A 23063-nucleotide genomic window follows, 5' to 3' on the forward strand; every position below is an offset into this window, starting at 1 on the left:
TCGAGATGCGTTCTCGGCTGAGTGGGGTCACTTGCGGGAGTGACTTCACGCCCTAGTTTCGCCCTTCGTGGAACCCGCCACGGAAGGGGATGTGCACATTAATGAGCAGGGTTATCGCTCGTATGATGAGCGGGGCTTAGGTGGGAACGGCTGCGGTCCCCCACTGGCAGGGCTGGTCCAGTGGACAGTCAGTGACAGAGTTGATTGGGTTGTGATACTGTGGTTGGATTGGTATTGGTGTCTGCATTGTTGTTTGTAGTTGTCGTTGTCTTGTCTTATCTCGATCATCGACCTTGTGTGGTTGTTTGTTTGTTATGTGTCTGCCGTGATCCCTTATGGTGAGCAGTCGGTCTTAGCAGGTGTTGGTGTTGATGATAGGTGGAGTCCGGGCAGGGATGAGTCTTCACGACATACGATGGTCATAGCGAGTAGTCTTTGAATTGTACCCTGTATTGTATTTTGGTTTGAATCACTTGTAATATAACTTAATAGTTCTTTTATTGACGTTTGGTAACTGCTTTCCTCGGGCAACCGAGATGGTAACGCCCTTATATGCTAAGGAAGGCCTAGTTAAGGCTCCTCTGAATATGGGGGTGTTACACATAAAGTGTCATCCAATTTAAGACTCCAATCTTTTTGTGATTTAGACACATATTTTGCTGATATCTCTTTAAGTTCCCGATTGGAAACCTCTACCTGACCATTAGTTTGAGGATGACACCCCAAACCTCGACGGTGTGATACATCATATTTAGATAAAAGTGCAAAAAGTTATTTCTCTTTAAAATGCATACCTCCATCACAGATGACAACTAAAGGGACACCAAAGCGAGGGAAGATTACCTTTTTGAAAAGTTAGATAACAGTTTTTGTATCACAAATTTAGACCTGACAAAACGGGTCAACATGTTGGGTTCGGGTCGGGTTAGTTCGGATCTCTCATTGATTTTGGGTTAATTCGGGTCGGGACGAGTCATTTCGGGTTTCGGATCTATTTCAAATTTGTTGGTTGGGTCTGTTTCAGGTCAAGCGGGTCGGGTTGTTTCGGGTCGGGTCATTTTCGGGTCAATGAATAATATAGAAATAGTCATTTCAAGTCTTTTCGGTTCAATAAGAATTTGTAGGGTTATTTTCGGGTTTGGTAGTTTCAGATCGGGTCTTTTTCGGATCGGGTCAGTTACGGGTCAAGAAAGCTTGGGTCATGTTCGGGTCGGGTCGGGTCACATTCGGGTGATGTAGTTCGGGTCACTTCAGGTCTCGGGTCAGTCTTTTCAGGTCGGGTCAATCGGGTTGGGTTGCTTTTGCCAGGTCTAATCACAATGGACCGAAGCAACGACCTATACCCATTTGGACACGTAGTCCACAACTACCAAAATGTACATGTTTCCTTTGCTAGACGGGAATGGGCCTTGAAAATCAATGCCCCAAACATCGAAAATCTCAACCTCCAATATGCCAACTCGAGGCATCTCATGCCTCCTAGACAGACTTCTCGTTCGCTGACACGAATTACAAGCTAAAACAAAAACTTTAACATCTTTAAACATAGATGGCCAATAAAAACCCGACTGAAGTACCTTAGTCACAGTCCTGGATGGACCGTGGTCACCACCATAAGATGAAGAATGGCAAGCTTCTAGGATACCCTTGGTCTCTATAACAGCCCTGAATTTTCATAACCAAAATGATAAAATCAGAGATGGAAAATTCACAACTGTTACTCCACACTTAGGTCACAAAGCCATGCGCAAGGTAAAATAGAGACAATGTTTAAAACAAAGTATATGTCCGAAAACAATATCAAAACAAATAATAAGTTACAAGTAGCAGCAGAAGACTTTAAGTCTTACAAAATCAAAACAATAAATAAAAATCCACATCCGTTAAATCTCAAAAGAATATGTAAATAAATTCAGACAGAGTTCTTTATTCAAAATCCTTCCTCGCTCGTAATACTCCCCGTTCCCATATGCACCCGTGCAGCATCTCAAGTGTACCTATTAATTGTACCCAAAACATAACAGTGCACAGTTCCAGTGGGGAACGACTCAAACATAAGGACGTCAGCAAAGCTGAGTTTTTAGAAAATAAGAAGAAATAACGAATTCATAAAACAATATTATAAAATTTACAGAGCTCCAAAAATCAAAGTAAGATAGAACTATATTCCAAAACCAATATCGTAAATCAAATAACAATTATTAAGCCGTTCAAAATCCATAACTTTTACCACCTGTGTGCTAAGGTCCTACCCTTGACACGGTCTAAAGGCACCACCTGTGCTTTGTTAGACTCATAAAAGTGCACACCTCTCACATTTGGATGATCAGAGGCCCGAGCCGAAACCATTCCAATGTGTAATATTCAAAATTTAGAAGTACAAGTAGAAATTCATAGATGTTAAAATATTATAAAAACAGTTTAAACGTTTAACCGAATCATGCTCTTAATTTTAAAAAGAGTAAAAGTCCTTACCTCTCAGACGACAAGAATCCAAGCTAAGCTTAGTCCATAAACTCGTTTACTTCACAACCACAAGCTACAAGTATAGAAATTACCGATTACCGCACTTTTCAATATTAAAAGAATAACACCTTACTACATAAACTCACTATAATGTAAGCTCACTTAAAATACTCGGGACGTAAAAAAAACTAAGCTCAAAATTATCGCCTTATTGTTCTCATAAATAAGTTCTCATAATCATATCCTTATTTATGACTTACTCGATATTATTGTTCTCAACCTCAACATTCTAATCTCAAGCTCATGTAACAATATTAAGTCCCACTGATTAATGTATACTAAAGACGCAACGATCACTACTAATACCAATATATACTCTGTTTTAATATCCTTCACTCGAAAGAAACATAATCCGAACGTCTGCTTAGCATAGATAAATGTAAACCCCCTCCAAAATCAAGTGATTCACCAAACTCAGTGTATCATCCCAAACTCTTAATCCTTTGAAATCCATCGCATACCCGTAACAAAAAAAAATAGATGCTCTCTCTCTCTCTCTCTCTCTCTCTCTCTCTATATATATATATATATATATATATATATATATATATATATATATATATATGGTCGTAGCGATTAACATAATTCGTTTTAACAAATTTGCAGTACAAAAACCATATAGCTTCATAACAATTACCTCCACGCCAAAGGATCTCGAACAATGTGTTAAAAATTATAAAGGCGATAGTATCGTGTTACTTATAAAACGAAACTCGATTTATAAAATTGGATAAAAGAAATAAACGATATTGAATAAACTTAATACTTACAATTTATATGATATGAAAGACTGAAGAGAAGGACAATTGAAAATCGCGGTTAGAGCTCCGTTAGAGTTTTGACGTAAAGATTGAACGATGAGCACAACACATAGAGGGAAGAATGAAAGAGAAAAGGTGTTGGTGAATGCCGTCAAATTTTAGACCAAAAATTGTAACAAGGATAATGAATAGGGTGGGTTTAGGTTTAATTAGAGAAAATCTATTTATTAATATTTTTCTTTCATGTAATAAGTCAGGCCAATGTTCGAGGTTATATATAAATAATCCAAAATTTATTTATTTTACTAGAGATCAAAATATTTTTACTTTCACTTGCTAATAATAAAAATAAATTATAATTTAAGATTTCCGACGTTTAGTCATTAAATGAATAAAATACGAGAAAATAATCTTTCATAAATAGCTCAGAAAATAACGGGGTGTTACAAACTTCCCTACTTAAAACAAAGCTTTGTCCTCGAAGCTTAAACCCTTTCATAAAATAGATTTATAAAATTCACTTATTTCACACACTCGAATGTCCCCAAGATAAGTCATCTTAACAACAGCTCACATTTTTACCATCTCCTAATTTCACTAGATACTACCATACACAATACACCACAAATTTCTCTCATTGTCTCCTCCTAGGTAACAAGACCACTAAGAAAGCTAAGAGCATGTCGGATGGTGAGAAAATATAACTTTTTAACTTTTTTTTTCAATATTTTATGTAGAAACACATAGATATGTTTCAAATTCCAAATTTCTCATCTTCAAAAATAGTTTCTATAAGTGTGCGATATGCACAGGTCGACCACCAATTATTTGTGTGCATGATGCACAACCAACCACAATTCACCATTTGCCAATTTGTGTAGACATAACTAATTTCAGTGATCACGATAACCAATGTTGTACAATAAACACAAATATATATCAAATGTATCCATGCTTAATCATAAACAATACTTATAAGTAAAATGGAACCAAACGAGAACACAGGTAACAATACATATTTAGAACCAAACACGAAAGAGTGACGGGGAGGCATAAACAACAAATAAAGGAAGGTAAGCATGTAGTTATCTAGCCCCTTAAAATAAGCTTCGTCTCCACGGCGAATAATTACTACACGCGAAAATATGAGGGTATTGTCTCTCATAGTAGATTCAACCTCCCAAGTAGTGTTATTGTTCCATACAACTTTGATGCGTTTTACGAACCTTAATGTCCATAATTTCTACGAAGATTTACTAACAAGTCTCTGGGTCTGACGCAGTAAATGTATCACTAATACATCTCCTTAGTTGAGTCGGGGATCAAATTATGAATTCTCTCCAAATTAGCCTGTAAATCAAGTCGATAAGCTACCTTACTAATATGCTCCAAAACCTCAAACGGTCCAATAATATACTCAACTTATCCTATCATCGTATTTAAAGTTTCTCTTTAAAGACGTTGGACACTAAGAGTAAAATCCAAACTACTCACCTCTAAGACATAGTCCCAGAAAGATAGGACAAAACACAATGCCAAGCAACCCAAAATACCATTCACAATAATCTAAGACATACTTAAGGCCATATAATATCAATTCTAAGCCTCAAACATTAACACAATGCCAAGCAACCCAAAGTATGTAATGTTGGGGCTGGTGTCCTCTACAGTTAGTGCAAGGACATATAAATCTCTAAAAGGATCAAAGGGTATACTTTTGTATTATTATCAGTTGGTCCACGTTTATCAATAACGGTTGGCTTGCTAGATAAGTTTGACGTTATTGTCATACTGATGGCGGTGATCAACTGGTCCCTAAAAGTCACACCTATAGGATACGTTTGAGAGATGTGACGGTATGAAAATACAGTCATGTTGATGCCTAATTTGACTAAGCAGTTAGTCGGAGTTATTGACTAATAATTAGTCAAACGCGATGTTGAGATATTCTATTTAATACGGATTAAATAATAATGGCTAAGGCGAATTAAACAGTTAATTCGTAAATTAAATATAAACGATTATATTTGATTAATGTATATTGAATTAATTATACAATATTGTCTTTGTCGGACATGTATTAATATTTCGACTAATCCGTGTTATTAGTCGATGTTTTAATAACCGATAACCGATGACGATTTATAATAAAACCCGTCATATACATTTTAGCGGAATTAATCGGATCACGAGTTAAAAATGAGGAGGAAGTGGGAAAGCCCACTCCCTCCCCATGTACACGGTTCGAACCAAGGAGGAACAAAAAGGAGAGCCTCTCTCATTTTTGACCTAAGCATTTCATTTGAGAAAAAAAACTAGGGTTTTTGAGAGCATTTATCTCTGAAAAACCTAGATCTCACATCTAGCAAAACTCACACAAAATTCTCTCAATATTGCAAGGCAATTAGAGAATACTTTCTAGCACAAGGGGCATAGTCTCAGACGGTCTTGGGTGCAACAATTAGGAGGAAATCTACGTTGATTTCTGTTCATTTTGCCGAATTGCACTAGGACCCGAGGTTGATTCTTTACCTTTATCGTTTCTCTTATATTTTAGTTTTATGACAATAATCACATGCTAAATCTACGTTATAGTCCTAAAATTTAAGGGAATTTTACGGATATTACCCTTCAAGTGGTATCAGAGCGAGGCCACGTATATTTTTCAATGTGATTTTCAATAAAACGATTTGAAACGATTGCTTTTGTCTCGAAAAACGTGCGGCCTCATGTGTTACTCGGCTGTTTTGTGTTTGTTTTCGATTTGGTTTTTGCATATTGTTATTTTAAACGATAATCATAACAATATGTTCATGTATTTTCAATTGTTGATTTGATTTTATACGAATTAGATCAAAATTGCCATTGATTTTGCTTTGTCAAATGTTTTCACGAGGGTTTTAAGTTTTCAGATATGTTTTGTTCTCGATCGAGCATGTTTCTACTCGATCGAGAGGTTTTCTGTCTTGTTTTTACTCGATCGAGTCCTTGCAGTACTCGATCGACCACTTTTAAAACCCTAACTGCTCGATCGAGACCTCCTTGTACTCGATCGAACAGTCTTGCTAATATAAGTCCTCGATCGACCTCGAGTTCAGTCGATCGAGCACTTTCTCTTTGGCAATCCTCTCGATCGACTTGCAGTTTCAGTCGATCGACCCCTTTTGTTTTTGGCGTATTTTGAAAATTTAATTTTTTTGTTGTTTAAATTTTCTTTTGGCCATAAACTGTACTTTATACGGATATTGTACGCTCGCTTGATTGTGAAACGGTTCACACACGTACCATTTAGCTTATTTTAAAGCAATTTAAAGTAATGGATTATCATGGATTAAAATTAAGTTGATAGAACCGGTTTTGTCACATAATTTTAATCGTTAAAAGGTGGTTTGGATAAATTTAACATAATTACGGAATTATGTCACGAATAAATTTGTTTTAGTTGATGCATTTTATTTATCGTTATTGTTGAATGCCTTGAATGCTTTTAATTACGTATTTAATTTTTACAATCGGTTGTAACTTAGTGTGGCCTTAGTAGAACGTGTTACCGTAATGATGGAACACGGTCTTGGTTGTATTTTGAGATCTCGCATCTCCGTTTTGGTTTTTCCTTGTAATTACAGTTTTTTTTATTATTTAGAATGTAAATAGGTTTATATTTTGTAATATTTAAATTGTAATTTTGAGAAGACCAAAGATGGAGAATCGGATGCTCACTCCCGCTGCAAAGATCAAGATGGAACATCAAGACAAGCTTTTCGGGTCTAACGGTGGATTCCAAAGTTGTATTATGTTCATTTTTACTAGGATAGGCCACACTAGGACTTTTATTTACGTTTTGCATTCTTTTATTTTTATTGTAACGATAATTTGCATCATATTCCGCCTAAAACCAAACCACCTAATATTTGCATGAAAACTGACTCATATAGAGGTCACGCGTTAGTTTTCTATGACATTCTTATGTCACACGATCATTTTTAAGCCATCACCTAAGTTAATTCATTCACGTAATGCTAGTTATTCGTTCACATAAAATGAATTAAAACTAAGTTGATGGGATCTTCCTCGTATAAACAAAAATTGAGAATAGTCTTTATAGGTCAAACTCCAATGAATCCCTTCTTCGTCGGTAGGCATAATATGACCCCTTCTACGTCGGGTAAGTTGGAACCGATTGACCTATTTTATCTCAACACTATGGTCACTAAATGCGATCCTGTGATTATGGTGGACTATAGATAGGATTTACGGAAATCTATCGACCAAGAGTTCTTACGGAAGAACTAGCTAAACAGTTGGCTTATCAATTTACGGAAATTGAGTCTTGGGATCACTTGTATAATACTTGAGGGAGATCAATTATGCAAGTGCAATGAGTCTACACAATTAAAATGAATTTTAAATAGACTTAAATCACCTCGATGAGTTGCTTATTTCGTTTTGTTTTTCCTTTCTTTTTCAGTGTAGATCACGATAATTTAAACTGCTAATAACATAATGGCTGGCCGTGATGACGACCCAATGCCAAGTGTCACATTGGACCGAGAGTCCCGGCCGGATCTTCATGAATCGGATGAATCAGTCTACTCGATCGAAGAATGATGGATCAAACTTCGCGGATCGGGAGGCGGCATTACGGAATCTTCGCCGCAGGTGACGGAAAGCTCAAATATCGATCGAGCCCATCCCGCCAAACCCAGGCCCCACGGCTGGAATTAACGAGATCGACAAGTATAACGATTTCGCCATGGAAGCAGGTGCGGTAAAGAACGTACTCATTTTTGCAATGGAACCCAATTTGCAGAAACGTTTCATAGCCCAAGGTGCAAACAAGATTTTCACCACGCTCACCAAGGAATTTTCGAAAGCACCGAGAATCGTGACCTGTGAGCATACCACTCGCTTCTTTGATGCGAGACTCCAGAAGGGCCAACCGATAAGCCCACACATTCTCAGCATGATTGAGAATGTCGAGAAACTGGAGGCGCTTGATTGTAAAATCAGCGAGAACATCGTAATTGATCGCATGCTTCATTCACTCCACGATGGTTTTGCGCTCTTTAGAGCGAATTACTATATGAATGATTTGAAGAAAAGTCCTCATGAACTACACTCCCTTCTCGCGGGCACCGAGAAGGACATGAAGTTCAGTGGGAGCCTGAAACAAGATGTTCTCGTTGTGTCAAACCAGGGCAAGGGAAAGGGCAAAGTTCAGCCAGGCCTAAAAGAGGTAAACCAGTTTAAGAAGTCGGGATCAGGTAAGAGTGGGCCTGGTGAGTCGAGCAACTCATCAGGCACGACAAAGAGCAAGACCGATAACATGGAATGCCATAATTGCCACAAGACTGGGCATTGGAGGCGTACATGTCCTGTTTACCATGAGGACATAAAAGAAGGTCGCGTTAAACCTGTTGGTATGTCTTCTTCCTCTTCTACTTTTATTCATATGATTGAGATTAACCACGCAAGTTACGAAACTTGGGTACTAGATACTGGTTGTGGTTCTCATCTGTGTAATCATGTGCAGGGGCTCCGAAACATCGAACCCCTCGTAAAGGGTGAGGTGGACCTGCGTGTTGGGAATGGAGCACGAGTGGCTGCCGTCTCAAGGGGAACATACGTGATCCAGCTTCCTAGCGGATTCGAGTTATTCTTATATAACTGCTATTATGTACCCAGTCTTTCTAAAAACATTATTTCAGTTTCTGCACTTGACAAACTTGGTTTTTCATTTGTAATAGAGAATAATACTTGCATTTTCTCTTTACACGATATGATTTATGGCAAGGCAGTCTCCATGAACGGAATTTATGTTTTAGATCAGACCACCGAAATATTGCACGTAATGAATAAAAAGTTAAAGGTTGGTGACAAAGATCAAACGTATCTATGGCACTGCCGTATGGGACACCTTAATGAGAAACGCGTAAAACAGCTCATAAAGAATGGAGCTATCTCGGCCTTTGTTTTTCAATCATTTGGCACGTGTGAATCATGTCTCATTGGCAAGATGACTCGAATTTCCTTCAAAGGTGTTGGAATGCGCGCTAGTGACCTATTAGGACTCATACATACGGACGTATGTGGACCTATGTCAATTACCGCTAGAGATGGCTATAGATATTTTATCACTTTCACGGACGATTTGAGTAGATACGGATATGTCTACTTAATGAAGCACAAAAGTGAATCCTTTGAGAAATTCAAGGAATACCAGAATCGGGTACAGAACCTACTGGGTAGAAAGATTAAAACACTGCGATCAGACCGTGGTGGCGAGTATCTTTCTCACGAGTTTGATCAACACCTCAAAGACTGTGGGATTGCCTTACGTTAACTCCACTGGAACACCTCGGTTGAATGGTGTGTCCGAACGGAGAAATCGAACACTACTTGATATGGTTCGATCCATGATGAGTCACACCGTGTTGCCCGACTCATTGTGGGGTTATGCTCTTTTGTCAATTTGCTCCGATAGTTAATCAAGTCCGTCTAAAGTCTGTTGACAAGACTCCATATGAACTATGGAAGGGAACGGTCCCTAACTTGTCCTTTATACGGGTTTGGGGCTGCGAGGCTTATGTCAAGTGGAGACACGAAGATAAGCTCGGCCCGCGATCGGTCAAGACATACTTTATAGGTTATCCTAAAGGAACGCTTGGTCATTACTTTTATTCGCCAACCAAACAACGTGTATTTGTTGCGGCAAGTGTGACATTCTTAGAGAAGGAATTTCTCGAGAATGAAAAGAGTGATAGAACCTTCGAGCTGTCGGAGGTTCCAGAACCAAATGCCGAGCAACCATTGGAGGAACCAATTCCTTCAATCCCGGCTGCGGTGAATATTCCTGAGGAACCTAGGAGGTCGGGAAGAGTCTCTATTCCTCCGGACAGATACATTGGTATGGTCGAGGAACATGACATAGATGACATTCTACTCTTAACGAGTAGTGAACCCGCAACCTATAAAGGTGCCATGACCAGTTCTGACTCAAAGCTATGGCTTGAGGCCATGCAATCCCAGATGGACTCCATGTATGAGAACAACGTATGGGATCTTGTTGACTTGCCTGCTAAGGTTCATCCCCTTCAATGCAAATGGCTTTACAAGATAAAGCATTCTGTGGAAGGTCAACAAGATATCTATAAAGCACGACTAGTTGCTAAAGGTTTCACCCAAGTGCCAGGTCTACGCTACGATGAAATTTTTGCACCCGTAGTCATGCTGCGTTCCATTCGGATTATCTTAGCGATTGCCGCTTTTCATGACTATGAAATTTGGCAGATGGATGTGAAAACCGCCTTCTTAAACGGTTATTTGGAGGAAGAGTTGTACATGGTACAACCCGAAGGTTTCATCGATCCTGAACATCCTAAGAAAGTGTGCAAGCTTAAGCGTTCCATTTATGGACTTAAGCAAGCTTCTAGGAGTTAGAATCATCGTTTCGACCAAGTGAGAAAAGAAAATGGATTTACTCGATCGGTCGAGGAACCATGTCTCTATATCAAGTCGAGTGGGAGCAAGATTGTCTTCCTAATATTGTATGTCGATGACATACTCCTGATTGGGAATGACATACCGCTCTTAACTTCGGTAAAAGTATGGTTGAAGAACCATTTCCAGATGAAAGATCTGGGTGAGGCACAAAGAATTTTGGGCATCCGTATCTATCGAGATAGATCACGTCGGATGTTATCTCTCAGTCAGGAGTCTTACATAGACAAGATCCTAGAGAGATTCAAAGATGACAAACTCCAAAAAGGGGTTTCTTCCTATGGCTCCAGGGGTGCATTTGAGCAAGTCTCAGGCACCAGAGACACCGGAAGAGAAAGAGCGCATGACACGGATTCTTTATGCCTCGGCTATAGGATCAATCATGTATGCCATGATATGCACACGTCCGGACGTGGCATATGCATTGAGTATGACAAGTCGATTCCAACAGCATCCAGGTGAATCACATTGGATGGCTGTCAAGAACATTCTTAAGTACCTACGGAGGACTAAAGATTGGGCATTGACTTATGGAGGCGATCAAAAGTCATGCGCAACCGATTCTGTGAGATGCTAGCTTCCAAACGGATCGAGATGACTCAAAATCTCAGTCTGGATTCGTTTTTACTCTTAATGGCGCTGCAGTCAGTTGGAAGAGTTCCAAACAAACTGTTACAGCAGATTCTACGACTGAGTCCGAGTACTATGCCGCGTCGAAGCGCAAAGGAAGCGATATGGATGCGTCAATTCTTACAAGGACTATCTGTAGTGCCTAGTTCGAATGACCCGATCACCATCTATTGCGACAATAGAGGTGCCATCTTCCAAGCTAAGGAGCCTAAGTCTAGCAACAAGTCTAGACATGTACAACGGAAAGCTCATCTAATCCGAGATTACGTGGAACAAAAGGAAGTAGTGATAGAAAAGATTGCTACAGATGATAACATAGCAGATCCTCTCACTAAACCATTACGACAAGATAAGCATGAAGGGCATGTTAATTCCATGGGAATTAAACGTGTTCCTGAGTTGTAGTCCTCTTTTATGGATTAGATTCATTCTCTTTTGTACTCTATACGACATCATCGTTTTGATATTTATATATTTTGTTTTTCATGTGGAATTGTACGACAATTTTTGAACACCACAAAGTGAACTGAACAAACATTATATTTTGGTCCTTAATTGCCCACATGAGCTGATAACTCTGGCAATTATTTTGTGACGTTGGTTGATGGTGGGTTCAACGAGCCATAAGTCAAACGGTTGGTGACCAATCACGGAGGCGAGTTATACGGATATCTCGTAGGACACAATTGTGACATCGACGTGGAGTCCTAAATGTTTTATAACATTCGATGCCAGGTCGTGGATAGGACCTCCATGGTGATCCTAAGAGTCGATTCTTTTGACTATCGACTGTCTCTTGAGATTAAGGTAGATTTTGGGTGACTTTGGTTTCTTTTTCACGGTCATCCGTAACAGGGGGCCAAGTAGATTTTTTCTGGGTCATTTCATGCTGTGCTTAGATCGGAAGGAGTCGAGTTGAAGGAAATATTCAGCCTTTATCAGGTACTCGATATTTCTCAGGGCCACTCGAGGAGTTGTAACTGAAATGCATGGCCATGCTCGAATACAGATTCGTTTTATCAGTTAAGTTACTCTCTAGTCGGGGAAACCACTCTTGATACAGATCGATTGTAAAATACGACCTTTGCGGATCCGGATCTGCAAATTGTTTTACATTGAGTGAAAGAAATTTTTAAATGAATATGAGAATCGGTTATCACACATACACTTGTACGGACAAGTGGGAGTTTGTTGGAGCTTGTGTCCTCCAGTTAGTGCGGATAACGTCATTGCACATACACTTGTACGGACAAGTGAGAGCTTGTTGGGGCTGGTGTCCTCTACAGTTAGTGCAAGGACATATAAATCTCTAAAAGGATCAAAGGGTATACTTTTGTATTATTATCAGTTGGTCCACGTTTATCAATAACGGTTGGCTTGCTAGATAAGTTTGACGTTATTGTCATACAGATGGCGGTGATCAACTGGTCCCTAAAAGTCACACCTATAGGATACGTTTGAGAGATGTGACGGTATGAAAATACAGTCATGTTGATGCCTAATTTGACTAAGCAGTTAGTCGGAGTTATTGACTAATAATTAGTCAAACGCGATGTTGAGATATTCTATTTAATACGGATTAAATAATAATGGCTAAGGCGAATTAAACAGTTAATTCGTAAATTAAATATAAACGATTATATTTGATTAATGTATATTGAATTAATTATACAATATTGTCTTTGTCGGACATGTATTAATATTTCGACTAATCCGTGTTATTAGTCGATGTTTTAATAACCGATAACCGATGAAGATTTATAATAAAACCCGTCATATACATTTTAGCGGAATTAATCGGACCACGAGTTAAAAATGAGGAGGAAGTGGAAAAGCCCACTCCCTCCCCATGTACACGGTTCGAACCAAGGAGGAACAAAAAGGAGAGCCTCTCTCATTTTTTGACCTAAGCATTTCATTTGAGAAAAAAACTAGGGTTTTTGAGAGCATTTTTCTCTGAAAAACCTAGATCTCACATCTAGCAAAACTCACACAAAATTCTCTCAATATTGCAAGGCAATTAGAGAATACTTTCTAGCACAAGGGGCATAGTCTCAGACGGTCTTGGGTGCAACAATTAGGAGGAAATCTACGTTGATTTCTGTTCATTTTGCCGAATTGCACTAGGACCCGAGGTTGATTCTTTACCTTTATCGTTTCTCTTGTATTTTAGTTTTATGACAATAATCACATGCTAAATCTACGTTATAGTCCTAAAATTTAAGGGAATTTTACGGATATTACCCTTCAAGTTCAATATACATTAATCAAATATAATCGTTTATATTTAATTTACGAATTAACTGTTTAATTCGCCTTAGCCATTATTATTTAATCCGTATTAAATAGAATATCTCAACATCGCGTTTGACTAATTATTAGTCAATAACTCCGACTAACTGCTTAGTCAAATTAGGCATCAACATGACTGTATTTTCATACCGTCACATCTCTCAAACGTATCCTATAGGTGTGACTTTTAGGGACCAGTTGATCACCGCCATCAGTATGACAATAACGTCAAACTTATCTAGCAAGCCAACCGTTATTGATAAACGTGGACCAACTGATAATAATACAAAAGTATACCCTTTGATCCTTTTAGAGATTTATATGTCCTTGCACTAACTGTAGAGGACACCAGCCCCAAAAGCTCCCACTTGTCCGTACAAGTGTATGTGCAATGACGCTATCCGCACTAACTGGAGGACACAAGCTCCAACATGTAAAACTCATCATCCAAAACATAACATCTACCGCATTATCCCATTTCTTTTTGCCTCTTTAGCATATCCTTTATTTGGTATTGTCCTATCATAATATGGAGTTTTCACCTGCACTTAATTCCTACGACTTGATCCATTTACACTATTTTTTTTTTCATGAAATCCAAAAATTTATCATGATCCCTCAATTCGTTGTCATAAAATACTCAATTATAACTAGCATCTAAATTTTTCAAGGAGTTGTTTCACACATCCATTCCAAAACTTTAATTGTCATGAAATCACATTTGGTCATCAAAGTTATTCGATTACTAAACTAATCGATATTAACATTAAGCTCAACTTCCTATATAGACTTGCTACAAAAATAAATCTACTCAAACTCCCACTCCGTAAAATAAATCATCTCGGAATCACATCTCCAATGATTTTGTATATGATATGTCTAAGTGGGTCTCGGCACTTGGAGGCATTTCACACTACTCTCGCACCGGCAAACCTCAAAGGCATGACTAATGAAACCAAATACAAGTTATCCCAATTTCAGAACAACATCTAAAATCGCAAGGGTCGTCGTAGCTATAAATAATTTGTTACAATTTTCTCTCATAATAAATCCGACACAATAGGATACTTTCCATTTTATACTTAAAAGCTTACCAACGATTCTCATGGCCCTTTAAACAGAATATGGAGGCATTCACATAAACCGCGTAGTACATACACTATCAGACAATCGTGTACAATAAGCCTTACCATTTTGCAAATTCCAAATACAAATCAAACAACACTGCCCACCATTTGTTTCATAAGACATCATTTCTTAAACTCACATTCTAATACCTTGTCGTAAACCATGCAAATTCACCCTAATCAACTATCCATAAAGGCTACCATTAAAATCTTTACTTTTAAGACCACCCCATCCTGTCCATTGTGATCTCCGTAGTGAAAACAAGGAGGTACGATATCATCGTGACGGTACCGAAACAGTCCAAAAAAAAATTTACAAAGGTTATACCCGTTAACGGTCTAACATGTACCACAAAAATTGCTATATATATATTGACCTACTTGCTCACGGCGTCCACCAAATTCGCCGTAACGGAGCCAAAATCCACAGTATTCAGCTAGCTCTTATTTCAGGGCCTTCATGCCTCACAAACACCACAAAACCGCTCTAGAATATACCCTTAAACATCTTTTACTACTCACTACTAAACCATGATAACGACATCAAAATTTCCATCTCAAAACGGTTTACTAATTAATCAATCCTATGCAAAACTTAATTCAAGAGAACATATGACTAAGGGATAGACAATACCTTGGCTAATTAGAGGAGTGATGACGGAAAGAAGACGGTAACTATAGTTGTCATGGAAACGGCGTGCAAGATGGTGCTCTCCTCTCATTCTCGGTTGCTTTCTATTCTCTTTTGGGTTTTTTCCCTTTTTTCTTTGAACTAATGAAGGTATGAGGTGAGGTTACATGGATTGGTATACCCTTTTTTTTAAAGGACATGGGGCTATACCTCAACGCATCTCATCTTAAAAATAAATTCTCCTCTAAACCATGATTATTTTAAATAATTGTTAGCAAATATAACTTCTATATGCTCACATCAATTCTTATTCACATATAAAATCCTCTGATAATCATCTCCTCCTTGTCCATCTATGAGCATTTAATTTTCTCCATTCTCCCAAGTCCCAACCCTACTTATCCACCTCTTATGAGTTCCGATTTCTAGTAAATTATTATGAGTTACTGGGGTTACAACGCAACTTAGAGGATAAATTTATTTTCGACGATAAGTTATGTAAAAATATTATTTGGTTATGTTCGTGTATAAGAAAATCACATAGTGTCTATAAATGTAACAATATACCCCAAAAACAGAAAAAAAAACTCTGCAACACATTCTAAGTTCCAAATAGTGGTACTACGGTTCCTTAGTCTTTCAAATCACCTTGAATTAAGCTCATTTGTACTCAAATCTTTTATTTTTCCTAAAACCAACCAGAAGTACATGGTATTCATGGTAACAAGCCACCCCTTTACACAACTTACTCTTTCATAACCAACTATGAGTGATCACCAACTATGAGTAATAACTGCAACTGTGAGTCATATAACTAGAATTCACATGGTGACAAGTAACAACACCTCAACTCCGCTTTCATGATAATTGGCAATAACCTCGTTTATACATCTAACCAAGAGTAATGGCACAATCATAAGAAAAAAAAATCATAATTAATAATAATCAAACATGCATATGCAATTCGCATCCTACTCCACACTTTTTTTTCATTTTTTTTTTTGAGAAATGCGAAAAGTTTTTTTTTTCTAATAAAAAAAATTATTTTAAATTCTGTAAAACTTATTTTCTTTTTGGAAAACCATTATCTCTGATACCAACTGTAACAACCCTGAATTTTCATAACCAAAATGATAAATCCAAAGATGGAAAATTCACAGCTGTTACTCCACACTTAGGTCACAAAGCCATGCGCAAGGTAAAATAGAGACAATGTTTAAAACAAAATATATGTCCGAAAACAATATCAAAACAAATAATAAGTTACAAGTAGCAGCGGAAGACTTTAAGTCTTACCAAATCAAAACAATAAATAAAAATCCACATCCGTTAAATCTCAATAGAATATGTAAATAAATTCAGACAGAGTTCTTTATTCAAAATCCTTCCTCGCTCATAATACTCCCCGTTCCCATATGCACCCGTGTAACATCTCAAGTGTACCTATTAAATGTACCCAAAACATAAACAGGTACAGGTTCCACTGGGTAACGACTCAAACATTAGGACGTCAGCAAAGCTGAGTTTTAAGAAAATAAGAAGAAATGACGAATTCATAGAATAATATTATAAAATTTACAGAGCTCCAAAAATCAACGTAAGATAGAATTATATTCCAAAACCAACATTATCGTAAATCAAATAACAAATATTAAACCGTTCAAAATCCATAACATTTACCACCTGTGTGCCAAGGTCCTACCCTTGACACGGTCTAGAGGCACCACCTGTGCTTTGTTAGACTCATAAAAGTGCAAATCTCTCACATTTGGACAGTCAGTAGGATGGAAACGCCAAAGGAGAAAATCTAACTACCTAGCGAGTGGGGGTCGGACAATCCCCACCCAAATGAACTCGGGCCAAGAGTTCAATTTTCGGGACGAAACCCCAGGAGCGTCAGAGACGACCTTAAGCCTTCTAGACCAGAAGAAAACCAAATTTTCCAAAGTGGCCTGAGCCGAAACCATTCCAATGTGTAATATTCAAAATTTAGAAGTACAAGTAGAAATTCATGGATGTTAAAATATTATAAAAATAGTTTAAACGTTAAACCAAATCATGCTCTTAATTTTAGAAAGAGTAAAAGTCCTTACCTCTCAGACGATAAGAATCCAAGCTAAGCTTAGTCCATAAACTCGTTTACTTCACAACCACAAGCTACAAGTATAGAAATTACCGATTACCGCACTTTTTAATATTAAAAAGAACACCACCTTACTACATAAACTCACTATAATGTAAGCTCACTTAAAATACTCGGGACGTAAAAAAAACTAAGCTCAAAATTATCGTCTTAACGTTCTCATAATCATAATTATCGGCTTAACATTCTAATCTCAAGCTCATGTAACAAGATTAAATCCCACTGATTAATGCATACTAAAGACGCAACGATCACTACTAATACGAAATATATACTCTGTTTTAATATCCTTCACTCGAAAGAAACATAATCCGAACGTCTGCTTAGCATAGATAAATGTAAACCCCCTCCAAAATCAAGTGATTTACCAAACTCAGTGTACCATCCCAAACTCTTAATCCTTTGAAATCCATCGCATACCCGTAACAATAAAAATAGATGCTCTCTCTCTCTCTCTCTCTCTCTCTCTCTATATATATATATATATATATATATATATATATATATATATATATATATATATGTATGTATGTATATATATGTATATGTATGTATGTATGTACATATATATACATACATACATATATATATATATATATATATATATATATATATATATATATATATATATGTATGTATGTATATTGGTCGTAACGATTAACATAATTCGCCTTAACAAATTTTCAGTACAAAAATCATATAGCTTCATAACAATTACCTCCACGCCAAAGGATCTCGAACAATGTGTTAATAATTATAAAGGCGATAGTATCGTGTAACTTATAAAACGAAATTCGATTTATAAAATTGGATAAAACAAATAAACGATATTGAATAAACTTAATATTTACAATTTATATGATATGAAAGGCTGAAGAGAAGGACAATTGATAATCGCGGTTAGAGCTCCGTTAGACTTTGACGTAAAGATCGAACGAGAAGCACAACACATGGAGGGAAGAATTAAAGAGAAAAGATGTTGGTGACTGCCGTCAAATTTTAGACCAAAAGTTGTTACAAGGATAATGAATAGGGTTAGTTTAGGTTTAATTAGAGAAAATCTATTTATTAATATTTTTCTTTCATGTAATAAGTCGGGCCAATGTTCGAGGTTATATATAAATAATCCAAAATTTATTTATTTTACTAGAGATCAAAATAGTTTTACTTTCACATGCTAATAATAAAAATAAATTATAATTTAAGATTTCCGACGTTTAGTCGCTAAATGAATAAAATACGAGAAAATAATCTTTCGTAAATAGCTCAGAAAATAACGGGGTGTTACAGTCTCCCACTACGGTATACATCTCCTATAAAGACCGTCAGCGCACTCCTTAAATAAATAATGGTCATCCCAAAATTATTGCTTCACATCGTGAAGAAAGCGCGTCCTCTGCTGATAAGACAAGCCAGAAGGCAATAAATCACCTACAATAAAATTAGCATAATCAACATACCATGAGTTTTCAGCATTATTAATAGCCATCAAAATGTCATCAGAAAAAGAATCTTCCCCTTCTTGCAATGGTAGGCGCGACAAACGGTCAGCAACCAAGTTTTCAGCGCCCTTCTTGTCCTTAATTTCCAAATCAAACTCCTGAAGAAGGAGTATCCACCGCAACAATCTTGGTTTGGCTTCCTTCTTAGCAAGAAGGTACTTCAGCCCTGCATGGTCAGAAAATACGGTAACTTTCGAACCTAATAAATAGGACCGAAACTTCTCCAGCGCATACACTACAGCTAATAACTCCTTTTCTGTAGTGGCATATTTCATTTGAGCCTCATCCACAGTCCAGCTCACATATTAAATTACACTTAAATATTTATCTTTCCTTTGACCCAGCACCGCGCCAACTGCATAATCGCTAGCATCGCACATTATCTCGAATGGTAGCTCCCAATCTGCAGCCTGAATAATCGGTGCGGTAATCAAAGCCTGTTTCAACTTGTTAAAAGCAGAAAAACATTCATCAGTAAAAACAAATGGGGCATCCTTATGCAACAACTGTGTAAGTGGTTTAGACATCTTAGAAAAATCCATGATAAACCGGCGATAAAAGCCAGTGTGACCAAGGAAACTCCTAACTCCCTTAACATTCACGGGAGGAGGCAATTGCTCTACCACTTGCACCTTTGCCTTATCGACCTGGACGCCCTTATCAGAAACTAAATGCCCAAGGACAACTCCCTCACTGACCATAAAATGGCACTTCTCCCAATTCAAAACCAAATTAGCCTCAATACATCGCTGCAAAACTTTCTCAAGGTTAGTTAAACAATCATCAAAATCACTACCATAGACGCTGAAATCGTCCATAAACACCTCCATAATTGACTCTATATACTCATAAAATATCCCCATCATGCACCTTTGAAAGGTAGCTGGGGCATTACACAATCAAAATGACATTCTACGATAAGCAAAAACGTCATGCGGGCAAGTAAAAGTAGTCTTATGCTGATCATCAGGATGGATCGGGATCTGAAAGAAACCTGAATATCCATCTAAATAGCATAAAAATTTATGTGAAGTCAATCTCTCTAACATCTGATCAATAAAAGGAAGGGGAAGTGATCTTTTTTTGTGGCGACATTTAACTGTCTATAATCATTGCACATCGACCAATCTGTTACAACTCTAGTCGGTATTAGTTCATTTTTATCATTTTTCACCACTGTAGGCCCTCTTTTCTTTGGGACTACTTCAACTGGACTTACCCATTTAGAGTTGCCAATAGTATAGATAATACCTACATCAAGCAACTTCATCACTTCCGCCATAACATCTTGCATTTTCGAGTTCAACTTTTGCTGACCTTGTTTGCAAGGCTTATGATCTTCCTCTAAATCGATTCTGTGCATACAAATGTCAGGACTGATGCCTTAAGATCATCCAAACTGTAACCCAAAGCTTTCCTATTCTTTGTAAGAACAACCAACAAAGCAGAAAGTTGGTTATCATCAAGTTTAGCGCTAACAATGACAGGGTACTACTCTAATTCATCTAGAAACACATACTTAATATGGGAGGGGAGAGGTTCGATCTCAGGTTTTGATACGTGCATTTTATATAGTCTCTTTGAGTCTCTTATGCACGTATTTCTATGCGATTACCGTAGTTTCATGCTACGAAATGCCCCAAATATTCTACTTTGGTTCGTTTGGCTTTAATTGCAGGAATGGACCCGAAAGTAGCAGAATCGAGTCTTTTATTGTCCGTTTAGCTTGCATTTGGGAGATGAGTGGATTTGGAGCGGAAGTACCGATGCCCTGGGATGCATGAAGTGGCCTCGGAAGCTAAAATTAACGAAGCAATGGGCTGGTGCAGTGGCAGTTGATCGATCGAGACCTTTTGCTGACCATATTTCTCGATCGAATGCCTTTGGATTAGGAACAGTCCTCGATCGAATGGTTTCTGTGTTCGAACGAGAGGAGCTATTTAGGAGTTCCTCGATCGAGTAGTATGTTCACTCGATCAAGAGATTTTTGCTAGATGTTGTTCGATCGAGCAGTTCCAAAGTGCTCGATCGAGTAACTTTCTATGGGCGCGGGATTTTTATCTTAATATCGTGTTTTAGGTTTAATAAATATCTCTCCTATAAATATGAAGGACGTCATTAGGTTTAGGAATCAACTCTTTTCACCAGAAAAAAAACTCTTTATTGTTCATCGTTACTTTGTTCCTCTACTTTATGGATCTCGTTTATGTAATCTTTCTCTTACTCTCTTTCTATTTAATCTTTCTTCTCTTTTGTTTATATCTTTTATTATGTTTGTTCTTACTTATTCTTTCGTTACTATTTTACTAGTTATCATGCGTAGCTAATCCTTTAATGCTATGATTAGGGGAGCCATGATAGTATAACAATGATGCGATGATTTGGTTTAGGAGGTTTTGTTGTGAGAATTGATTCATTAGCAATATAACTGTAATTATTAGGTTGAATGCATGCAATTGAAGTAATTAAACTGGTTAAATTCAGACCTAGATCGAGAGATTGGAAAGTGATGCCTTTCGTTGTGTGCACCAAAAATAATATTTATAAAACCTATTAAAACTAACAGAAGCTAGTGGTAACAGGGTCGATCCGCAGGGAGGTAGGGAGATAATAGTTGCTTTTTATTTCAGTTTAGGGGTAACATTTGAGGGGGGTTTTGATATGAATTAAATCTAAAATAACTAAATAAACAAATAAAAGTAAAAAGGGATGTAAACAATGATAAAAGAGATGCTAAGACGGTCGGTTCACTATAGCTGCGATGGCGCATAATCCTAGGTAAGTCCGAAATACAGTCGTGTAGGATGGGTAAAACAAGTCCTCTCGGTCCAGGTTAACTAGTAGCTCCTTTCGACCTATGCTACTCGTCCCTAAGTATCACTAATGCTAGCTCTCGCCCCGATTAGTGATTCCTAAAGCCTAAATTACTTTATCTTTCGACCTTAGCAATTTAGTCGTCTTAATTCATTAATTAATGTCCTTCCCTATCTCTCGATCTACGGGTTGGTCAAAACTAAGCATCTAACAAGTCTCCTCTCGGTCTCATTGCTAAATATTGCACTTAACGAATCAAACGGTGCTAATGGACACGAAGTCATCGATCGACCAGCTACCCGATCGATCGACAAAAAGCTCGATCGATCGACTAGTTAAGCCGATCGATCGACCAAGCCCTAATGCGGGTCACCTATTCTAATGCCATCTACGCTATAGATCCCCTACATCTTAGCACGGGGTGTTTAGCTACTCATACTTACGCAAATAACAAGAACTAATTTGGTAATAGGCATAAAGGATTGCATAATTGAAATAATTGACGAATAAATTCGCATAAAACTGTAACTAGGGCTTGGGAATCTATCTAGCAAGAACTAATACTAACGAAACGAATAAAACAATACTGAAATTAAAGGACTAGAATTACCAAAGCAAAGGAACAAGCAATGAATCCGAAAGTAAGGTACGAACTTTTATGAGAATTCTAAACTAAAAATATGTATGATAGGAACTAGATCCTAATGATCGATGCCTATTAGGAAACATAGGGTTACGTTATTTAGATAGTCTTACGTAACTTATTCCTAAAACCTAATTACTTTGGGCTTTCTCGCGTCTTCTAATTTCCGTCAGCTCGTGGGGTGGTCGATCGACCACTAGGACCGATCGATCGACCAAACCTCGATGTACGATGTAGCCGATAATCGCTCTGGTCGATCGACCAAAGGCACCTGGTCGATCGATCGCTTCTCTTTCCTGCAGACTTTTGTTCAGCATTCTGTCAGTCTATAGACCATGTAGGTCAGTCTATAGACCAATGTAGCTGGCAATCCGCTTCTAAAACTCTCGCAAATATGTCTTTCAGGCCTTGAAATGCGCACCAAGTTCATCTCTCGAGCCACTACTCCATGTCAAATGCAATGCTAAGTACTTAGGGACGGATGATGTGTGTCT

Source organism: Silene latifolia, chromosome 4 (genome assembly GCF_048544455.1).
Source record: "Silene latifolia isolate original U9 population chromosome 4, ASM4854445v1, whole genome shotgun sequence".
In the NCBI taxonomy this organism is placed as follows: domain Eukaryota; kingdom Viridiplantae; phylum Streptophyta; class Magnoliopsida; order Caryophyllales; family Caryophyllaceae; genus Silene; species Silene latifolia.